Below are 11,159 nucleotides of genomic sequence, written 5' to 3'. Positions count from 1 at the left end.
AAGTTCTGAGGGGGAAAGAGTAAGAGCCTGCACAAAAGGATCTGTGGATCCCTGTTTGCAAGGTGGAAGGGACGTTTGGGAGGTGTTCTTCCGCATCCCTCAGACTCTGCTTCTGCTTTCTGTCCGGCACAAAAACATCAGCAAGTGCTTTGCTGTAGTTAAAAGGGTTTGAACTGTGGTTTCTCTTTGCTTTTCCTGAAGCCCTGGGAAAATATTGAAAAGAGCAAAGGAATCAGCAGTGTTCTCCAATAGAAAGTAGTGCTGTGAAGCCTATCAGCCACTGCTTGGCTAAGGAGGGGACTGTGTAGTCTGGAAACTGGGAGGCTGGGCTTCTGAACCAGGGACTCCTGTAGCCCATTCTAAGCAATAGAACGGCCACATTCTTGGCATATCAGTGCTCGGAGAACCTAGGAATTCTGAGGTCGTGAGCTCAGATGAGCATACCAGCTCATCTGGGTATTGGGAGCTTGTGGCTTCTGGGTCATATGTGACTAAGGCTGGGTGGAGAATGTCTCCAGACATTTTTTGCAGGCATGTGACCATGTCCTTACCACACAATGGAACCATTTCTTTTGTTGCAGCTTCATGATTCAGTATTTCTGATGAGAAGATGGGGCACTTCCACAGTTGTGTGGGCCACGCAGAAGAGGGTGATCTGGGATCCACCCCTGACAGGGACCTATTTAGAGAAGGTCACCTCTGGGGATAGAGCCCTGGAGTACTTCAAGCCAAGACTTGGTTTTACCAGGAATTGGGTTAAGGTCTTTTTCTGGGGAGTACAGAGGGAACTTTCACATTCAGCTGAAAAGCAACAGTGTGACCTTTGAGTCAGCTCTGTGTGTTTTTTTTTGTTGTTGTTGTTTTGATAAATGATCCTGGTCATTCTAAACTTTTTTTTTAAGTGCCCTTCTGCTTAGGACATTACACACAGCAACTTACAGCCCTCTTCTCTGAACTTACCACCAGAACAGGCCAAAAATAGCAAAGTTCTGCAGGCAAAGGGTACATTATTGAAACACTAAAAACAAACAAAAATAACGAGCAAGCAAACAAAATACCATTCGTTCACATTAGAATTAAAGGTCAGTATCGTATTAGTCAGTTGGGGCTGCCATAACAAAATACCACAGACTGTGTGGCTTAGCAACAAACATTTATTTCCTCACAGTTCTGGAGGCTGGGAAGCCCAGGATCAAGGTGCCAACCCATTTGGTTTCAGGTGAGCGTTCTCTTCCTGGCTTGCAGATGGCCACAGGCTCACTGTGTCCTCACATGGTAGAAAAAGAGAGAGCTCTCAGGTGTCTCTTCTTATAAGGACACGAATCCTGTCAGGTCAGGGCTCCACTCTATGGACACTCTCATTCATCCTTACTTACTTTCTTAACCCAAATATAGACACTCTGGAGGTTAGAGCTTCAACATATGAATTTGGGGAAATATAATTCAATTCATAGCGAGTATAAACTCATGGTTTTTAATATATAGGTAAGCAGTAGATATAAAAATAAATCTAGCTAGAAATATATGTATGTTTGTGTGTGCAAATGTTTTCATGTCTGTGTATACACAAGGACACACAAACATACACATTTCCCAGTTGTGTCTGCTGAGAGGGCCCAGAAGCAGTGGCACTCCAAAAGGCTGAGCCCATTTAGCGCCCAGATATTGATTTCTCAGTGCCATTCTCCACAGAAGGAGTCATGGCTCCTTGGAGAAATCATCGACTTTCCCACTGGGGTTGAGGAAGTTCAAGAAGTTCCTAGAACATTTTGTGCTGGAAAGTATGGAAATACTCAAAGAATGATAGAGATGTGTCAAAGACGTGTCAAAGTTTATTAGGACTCCTATTAGTCAACTGCAGAGCATCAACATAAAATATGACAATAACATGTTACAATCCAATGAGTAAATTAAGAATACCTAAGTCGCCTAACCAGTTTGGCTCAGTGGGTAGAGCGCTGGACTGAGGACTGAAAGGTCCCGGGTTCGATTCTGGTCAAGGGCATGTGCCTTGGTTGCGGGCACATCCTCAGTGGGGTGTGTGTAGGAGGCAGCTGATCGATGTTTCTCATTGATGTTTCTAACTCTCTATCCCTCTCCCTTCCTCTCTGTAAAAAATCAATAAAATGTATTTTTTTTAAAAAAGAATAGCTAAGTCAATAGTAATATAAATAAATGAATAAATAAGTAAACAGAGGAGACAAGAAAGGCCTTCCTGATAGTGGAATGCCAACTAATAAATGTAGAAGAAATGAGGCAGTTAGGAAACCATTAGTAACTACTAAAACAGCTTTGTGGCCATTATAAAAACAGGAACTGTGGTAGTTTTGCATATTTTTTTCTCTGTTTGTTATGTATACATGGCATTTTTGTACATATTAAACATTTTTTTTTCTTTTTCTCTCTCTTCCCGTTTTTGTTTTATATGTAAGTTGTTGGAAGTTCATGTTTCAATTTAGTTTTTAGGTAACAGTATAGCCCATGGGACTATGACAATCTGAGAAGTATTTAATAATGCGTGTTGGGACTGTGTATCTCCTCACTTTGGAGAGAGGGCGAGAACTTCTTGTAAGAAAGATAGCTGTAACTCATTAGGTGGACATGTGGAGTTGTTTCATTGTTGTATGGAAGTCTAAATGTATACAGAAGGTTGCATATGGAAGTTGAGTCTCCAAAGGGGTGGACTGTGCCATTCTCTCTTTGATACTGCCTGCACTGGAGCAGTCCTGTAACTCTCTCTTTTCCAGCTGGCGCACTGCTCAGCTTTGACAGTAGAGGGAGCTGGTAAAGCACTCTGGGAGGAGTTTCTCCCTTTGGTTCTGTGCTTCTCTCACCAGGCTCCTTCATGCTTCTCCAGTGCCCACTCCTGGAGCACTTGGTCAGGTGCCAGGCTCCTGCAGCGTGGGCAGCTTCTTTAGCACCCGGGTTCTATAGCACAAGGCAGCAGCAATACACAGTGGCTAGCAGCTTCCCTTGGCACCCCCTTGAGTGTCCCTGCACTAACCTTGGAGGTATAAGGACACGAATCCTGTCAGGTCAGGGCTCCACTCTATGGACACTCTTATTTATCCTTATGTATTTTTTAACCCAAATACAGTCACTCTGGAAGTTAGAGCTTCAACATATGAATTTGGGGAAATATAATTCAATTCATAGCAAGTATAAACTCATGGTTTTTAATATATAGGTAAGCAGTAGATATAAAAATAAATCTAGAAATATATGTATGTTTGTATGTGCAAATGTATTCATGTCTACGTATACACAAGAACACACGAACATACACATTTTCCAGTTGTGTCTGCTGAGAGGGCCCAGAAGCAGTGTCACTCCAAAAGGCATAGCACAGCCCTAACTGGTTTGGCTCAGTGGATAGAGCGTCAGCCTGCGGACTGAAGGGTCCCAGGTTCGATTCCGGTCAAGGGCATGTACCTTGGTTGCGGGCACATTCCCAGTAGGGGATGTGCAGGAGGCAGCTGATCGATGTTCCTCTCTCATCGATGTTTCTAACTCTCTATCCCTCTCCCTTCCTCTCTGTAAAAAATCAACAAATATATATATTTTTAAGAACACACACACAAAAACAAAAGGCATAGCACATTTAGCACCCAGATATTGATTTCTCAGTGTCATTCTCCACAGAAGGAATCATGGACCAGACCTCTTGATGGAAGGGGAATCAAAGAATTTGTAGCCATTACACAAACAAACAAAAGTGAAACTAGGATTCAGATCCCAGTAGTTAGTCTCCAAACCCTCCTTGCTTCATTACGATGCCCTTATAAGAAACAGAAATCTGTTTCAGTTAGCTCAAGTGAAGTGGAGGGGAGGGGGCTACTCTAAAGCAACAGTGAGTTCGCAGAAATGAAGTCCAGTGGAATAACATGGAATAAGTCATAGGCAGCTCTCATCATCTCTAGTCTCTGCATACTTGGCTGTGGTGGTTAATTTGTGTGTTAACTTGGCTGGGTCATGGGCGCTGCCCAGATACATATGGTTAAACATTATTCTGTGTGTGTGTGTGTGTGTGTGTGTGTGTGTGTGTGTGTGTGTGTTTGGATGAGTTTAACATCTGAATTGGTAGACCAAGTAAAGCAAATTGCCTTCCCTAATGTGACTGGGAAGACCTGGATAAAACATAAAGGCTGATCCTCCCATGAGTAAGAGGAAATGCCTCCTACCTGACTGAGATGGGACATTGCTATTTTTTCCTGCCTTCAGGCTAAACTATACACCATTGACTCCCCTGGCTCTCCAGCTTGCTGACTACAGATCTTGGGACTTCTCAGCCTCCATAAATGCATGAGCCAATTTCTTGTAATAAATCTATTCTATCTACCTACCTACCTACCTATTCTGTTTCTCTGAAGAACCCAGACCCTTTTCTGCAGACCAGCTTCCTCTGTCTACCCAGAATTTCTCCTCCCCACAAATTTGCCTAGTGCACTGGCTTTGGTTACCCAACACTAGCTCCATTCAGGAATTCCATCAGATTCCAGAAGAAGGAATCTGATAGGCCCAGCTGGGGTCAGCAGTGGAGGAGGAGTAAGGGCAGAGCCTTATAGTATAAATATACCATCTATATCTAGAGCCACTACTCCCACAGGGGCTGCGAGTGGGGAGAAGGCCCCATGGGAGAGACAGGCCTTCCGAAGCATTTCAAGTCCACTGAAGATTCTTGTTGCTTCTCTTGATCCCTGAATGCCATGATACTGGCTATTTTGGCATCTTCCTGATGGGTCAGGGCAAGTTCCTATTAAGTCTCTAGTGGCTTCTGTGACCTTTGATCTCTGAACTGTGGCAGCAGTGTCCCACTCTACCTGTCTAGGTTGGGGAGGAGGTGTTTCCTGTCAGTAGAGAGAAAACGAGAGTTGGGGGAAATCTCCACGACTCACCACATCTTTAAAAGGTCCCAGTGGTAATGGGAGTTTGGAAACCCAAGCGGTGGTGGAGGGGAGACCACATTTGCTTTTGCTGTGTGGTTTGAGTGGATAATGACTGGTAAAGAGTCTATTGTGAGACTGGACTTTTGGGGAAAGTTCACTGTGAAAGCAGACTCAGGGACTCTAAGGCAGCTGTCTAGTGGTCTGGAGACCTGAATTTAGTTCCTAGCTCAGTCTGTCTGAATCTCATTTTCCTCAACTGCCAAGTGGAGGTAATGAATTACCTATCTCACGAGGTTGTTGCAAGGGCTAAGGAGGTGATGCAGGTTAAACACCCAGCACAGAGCATTATTTGATAGGGACCCTTGGCGCCAGCCTAGCCCTTGGGGTCTATTCCTCCTGCTTTAAAGCTCCAGCTGAGGGTGAGCTGGGGAATTAAAGGGAACACATTTCCCTTTTCTGGGGCCACTTGCAAAGCAAGATGAAAAAGGGAAACAGCATCAGGCTCTCCAAGTGCAGATCTTGAGGCCGTAACAACCACAGCCACTCTCATGGCCTCTTGTCTGGCCCTCTAACCGCTGACTATCCCTACAGAATTGGGACCACTTTATTTTTTGTATTTTTATTTTGTTAATTCTCCCTGGAGGATATTTTTCCATTGCCTTTTAGGGAGAGTGGAAGAGAGAGGGAAAGACAGAGAGAAACATTGATGTGAGAGAAGCACATTGATTGGTTGCCTCCTCCTGCATGAGCCCCGATCAGGGCCCCGGGCTGGGGAGGAGCCTGCAACCAAGGTGCGTGCCCTTCACCAAAATCGAACCCAGGACCTTTTTGGGGAGGAGCCTGCAACCAAGGTGCGTGCCCTTCACCGAAATCGAACCCAGGACCTTTTGGTCCATAGGACGATGCTCTATCCACTGAGCCAAACCGGCGAAGGCGGGACCATTTTCTTTGCACCACTAAGATGCAAGACGCTCTATCCACTGAGCCAAACCGGCGAGGGCGGGACCATTTTCTTTGCACCACTAAGATGCAGTCCTCTGATGTCTTGCCCCCTGGACCAAGGCCTAAGTCCCAGGTCTATACAGTGATTAAAAGCCTGAATTCAGAAATCAAATATTTGAATTTCATTCTCCAGTAGCTGTGTGCCATTAGATATAACCTCCTTGTGCCTCGGTTTCCTCATCTTAAAGTGGAGGTGGTTTTAATAGCTCCTATCTCACAAGGCTATTGTGAAAAGCAAACGAAACAAGTGTGGAAAGTACCTAGCATAAGGCCAGGCCCGTGGTGAGTGCTCTGCAAATGTTAGTTATTAGTATTGAGCCACTGCCACTTTTACCCAAGGCTGACTGGCAGAGTGGTGTGATTGGCTCAATCCATTCTGGCTCGGGTTGTCCATCCTCATAGGTGAGGCCCCTCCTTCCCACCAGGAATGTGGTCTGTTGGGCCTGTACATCCCCATCACAGGTCCCAGCAGGAGGTAACCTCATGTCATGGGCAGCTGCTTAATAACATGGTCTCAGGGGCACCCACCATTTGTTACTTAGTCTTATGGACCCAGCCTTGCCAGCCAGTGTGCAGGGTGGCTTCACATGAGGATAAGCCCCAGGAGGTACCTGTGGCTCCTGGCCAGCTTCCCCTGGGGAGTGAGGGCTGAGCTTTGCCAGAGTCAAATGCCTTCACCACTTGCCCAGGCCCATTGCATGGCCTTTGCCTTTGCCCAAAGGTGCTTTATGGCCCAGCAAAGGCCAGGTATTCCTTAGAGGCTGGATTAACAAGCTCAAGAGCCATCCAAAGTCCCACCCAACTCCACCCAGGAGCCCCTATTCCCATAGCCTGGTGGGAGCCACCTTGGGAACAGGCCTGGAGGCGTGAGCACTTAGCCCACATGTGAGAGGGCATGTGCTGGCCTGACTTATAGAGCCCCTTACCCTGTAGCCTCCGGGAACTTCCTGTCTGGGTGCTGTCCCAATGGTGTCACAGAGTGAGCACTGGATTGAGTCAGGAGACCTCAGTTATAAACTTAGTGTTCACATCAACCAGCTGTGTGACCTTGAACAAGTCACCTTCTCTGGGCCTCAGTACCTGTCCTCCATAAAATGAAAAGCATGGAGAAAATTATTTTTAAGGCCTCTTCCAGCTCAGGCACATAATTGTAGGTACATAGTAGGTGCCAGGAACATAGTAGGTATTCAGGAAATGCTTATTTAGTAATTTAATAATAAAATTCAAGGCAAGATTCTACAGGTGAAGGCACCCATCTTTCTCACTATGCATTTTGCCTCTGCTGTTAATTGATTTGTGTCAAGTGTTAAACACAAAACAGGTGTTAAATCAATGTGCGTTGAGTACATATGTGCGGTATGTTTACAGTAGCCCAGAGGCTGAAGACAAAACAGAATGGACTGAACAGTAGTTGTTCCTTCCCCTCTGGACATCGGAGCTTACAGTAGCCATCAAGTATCACTGCTCCTTGTTCCCTCAGCAACCTAGGCCCTGCTTCCGCTCACACTGCTCCCTCTCAGAACACCTGTGAGGGTCTGGCATTCGCACTGCTTACCAGCGAAATCAGCTAGTCTGCTATTGTTTTATAAATGCTGACGGAAGACAGGATTGCTGAGCCAGAGACAAAGGACCTGCCACCTTGGCATAGCAAGCAGCATGCGCATCATTGTTCCCTCTCTTCCCCTTGTTCCCAAGTTTCATGGGAGAAGCACAGATCGGTGCAAGTGAATGTTACACGACCAGGGGGGTTTGCATCATAGCGGAGGAGTACCAAGCTTGGTACTCCCACCATTGTCCCCTTTTACCTAAACCACTTTTATAGTAAGCAGCAAGCAAGCCTGCTCTGTGTTTTAGAGGAATTGTTCCCTCATTTCTCAAAGTTGTTGGCCGCAAACACAACACTGAGAACTGGCTGGGGAGAGAGGCCTTGCATTCTTGGCATACCGGGTGATAATATCCAGGGATGCTCAGAATCCATGGTGGACCGCCTCACCCAATAACACCCATCCCCCCTCTCTGCTTGCCAAAACTCTGTCCCTCTTCAAATGACACTTCATTCTTGCAGCTTTCCCCAGCCCTTCCATCACACACACATCCTCCATCCCTTTTGTACTTTCCGTGTAGTTCTCATGTATCCCTCTATGTTGTGTCCACAACGGTCTCTCCCCTGCCAGCAAAGTGCCAACACTCTGAGGGCAGGTGGTCCTCTTCCTGCATTCTTCAGCCAGATTGTTTGCATCCACAGGTGCTTAGGCCATATTTGTTGAGTTGGAGGAATCAAGATCTTTGTGCACGGCTACGTTTTTGCAGAGAGTCTGCTGAACCACCCCTTGGAATGTCTTCAAGATTCCAGAGGCTAAAAATATCTCCCCAAAACCACGGCATTGATTTCCTTGTAAGGAGTGACTTGGCCGATGAGGCTGAAGGTCTAGGCCCCCACCAGGTGGCGCCCAACCCTCAACTTTTCAAATGCTTTTTTTTTTTTTAGAAGAGAAATGGTTCTTCTCTTTACATGTTTATTCAGTTAGGTTCCCCACTCACAGAGATAGTTTGTCATCAGTCCAGCACCCAGATTCGGCCCCCTAGTTGCCTGTTCTAGCCCCAGCCCTTCTCAAGATTGGCACCCTGAGGGCACTGAGGATGTCCCTCCGGGGGGTTTGCTGAGGGGAAAGCCTTGAAATTGGGTCAGATGACCTAGGTTTGAGTCCCCACACTTACACTTACGGGTTGTGTTTCTTTGGGCAAATCATGTAACATTTCTGGGTCCCTGTAAAAGCAACTGAGAATAAAATATAGGAAAGTATATTAAAGAACCCAGGCTCCTGTTTAAACAGTCACCCATCAGCTCTGTGAACATAGTCAGCTTCCTTAACCCTCCAAGCCCTGGTTTCCCCATCAGCAAATCTAACAGTAGTAATTTTATAGGGCTGTTATAAGAATCAGGTAGAACAATTAATATAAAGGGCTCATCATAGTGCCTAGTGTACAATAGGCATTCAGTGATCACATATATATTGTTTATCCTTAGCCCCTAAAACAATGCCCAGCACGGCTCATCATAGTGCCTAGTGTACAATAGGCATTCAGTTTATATAGTGATCACATATATATTATTTATCCTTAGCCCCTAAAACAATGCCCAGCACTTTAATAGGTACTTACTATCCACTTGCTGAAAGGATTTCACAGATGAGGAAACTGAGGCACAACGAGGTCCCAGAACTAGGGAGTGATGAAGCAGTCTGCCTCCAGGGCCTCTCCACCATGATGCCTCACATAGATATGTCTTACACATCACCATCTATTTATTTATAATGGGCATTCAGCCCTGGCCTGTGAGGCTCAGTTGGTTAGAGTGGCGTCCTGATACACCAAGGTTGTGGATTTGATCCCCGGTCAGGGCACATTCAAGAAACAACCAATGACTGCATAAATAAGTGGAACAACAAACCTATGTCTCTCTCTCCAATCAATAAATAAAATTTAAAAATAAATAAAATATGCATTCAGAGCTTGCTCAGTACCTACAGGTGGGGCTGTGTTGGCAGTGAGAGGCATTAGTTCCTGAGAAGCCACATACTTTTTCTCCCCTAAGGGGAGCCAGTCTGCTGAAGGAGAGACCCGCTCGGCCAGGCCAGATGTCATGGACGCACTCCAGGAGATGAGAGACTAGTTCTGCAGAATAGGATTAGCTGGGATTCTGATGCGTGCACAGTCCCCAGGGTAAGAGGGCCTCTCAGGTCCATTGCTGTCTCTGCAGCCACTCAGCCACCCACTTCACTGACATCTACCGAGTCCCTCATATGCCAGGCACAGGCAAAGCTGGAAAGGTGTGATAGCCAATGCTTACGATGTACCCACTCAGAACTACTGCAGAGGGGTGCTCCAAGGCAGGGTGGGCTCAGGAGAACCAGCAATCAACAGTTTGGGAGGCTGGGTCAAAGGGAGGGGCATTTGCACTGGCACTGAAGGATATGCAGGAGTGTGCCAGGCAAGTGGGGTCTGGGAATGAAGGGCATTCTGAGCTCGTTTGGGAAACTAAAGATGTTGGACAGGCTTGACATGCTGGGTGGGATCATGGGTAAAGAAAGGAAGTGAAAAATCAGGAAATGGGAAGTCAGTTGGGGCGAAATTATGAAATATGCCCATAGTAGAGAAAAAGCCCTATCCTGTGGTCTGTGGGGGAAGCAGTGCAATAAACAACCAGGTCTGTGTTTTAGACCTGGCGTGCAAAGGTTGGATAAAAGGAGAGAGAAGAGAGACCAGCTGCAGCGAGCAGTTTTGTGATCTTAACTCCTCTAGGCTTCATTTTCCCCTCAGTAAATGAAGAAACCCATTTGTGCCTCAGTTTCCTCATCTGTGAAATCCTTTCAGCAAATGGGTATTAAATACCTATTAAGTGCTGAGCCTGTTTTGAGGCTCAAATGAGAATATATGTAAAGCATACTAATAACAATAATGTAAAGTATCAGTCGTTCTCATCACAGGCCATTTTGTCTAGTAGTTCAGCAAAAACACACTTAGGGTCCAGCCCGTGTGGCTCAGTGGTTGAGCATCGACTTCTGAACCAGGAGGTTACAGTTCAATTCCTGGTCAGGGCACATGCCCAGGTTGTGGGCTTGATTTCCAGTAGGGGGTGTGCAGGAGGCAGCCAATCAATGATTCTCTCTGATGATTGATGTTTCTATATCTCTCTCCCTCTCCCTTCCTCTCTGAAATCAATAAAAATGTTTTGTTTTGTTTTGTTTTTAAGTTAAAAAAAAGCAACACGAGAGCCTAGGCTGGGCTGCTTTGGCTCACTGGGAAGTCAGAGAAAAGGGGCCTCGGAAATAAGTTCAGGGCTTTAGCCTGGGATGAGCTGCTGCTGCCCACTCTCCCCTGGTTGCAAGTCTCAGCTTTAGGAGATGGTGCCTGTGGGGGAGAGGAGGGAAGGAATGGCAGGGGCATACTCCCCGGGGCGGGGGAGTTCGGGCTGGGTCCTTTGTGTTGAGAATATTGCTCTCTCTTGCAGGTGGAAATCTTAGGGGAGGTCTCAGGGAAGGGTCTCAATAGCATATTCATCAGCTTTCCGGGTGTGCTCTTTCAGGGTCATGGTCTCCGCTGATTGGTTGGGGCCAGGGTAGGGGCTCATTAGTCAATGCAGCTGGTCCTAAGGCAACCATGACTTCACTTGTCTAGTTTTGCTGCTTTTCTGGGCCTGGAGCTGAAATACAACTGAGGCCTAGATGTTATCTTTAGGGAGGAAAAGGTCAGGGGGTCTAACTGCATGCG

Source organism: Myotis brandtii, unplaced genomic scaffold, assembly GCF_000412655.1.
Source record: "Myotis brandtii unplaced genomic scaffold, ASM41265v1 scaffold902, whole genome shotgun sequence".
NCBI lineage: Eukaryota > Metazoa > Chordata > Mammalia > Chiroptera > Vespertilionidae > Myotis > Myotis brandtii.
This window is presented reverse-complemented; position numbering follows the sequence as displayed.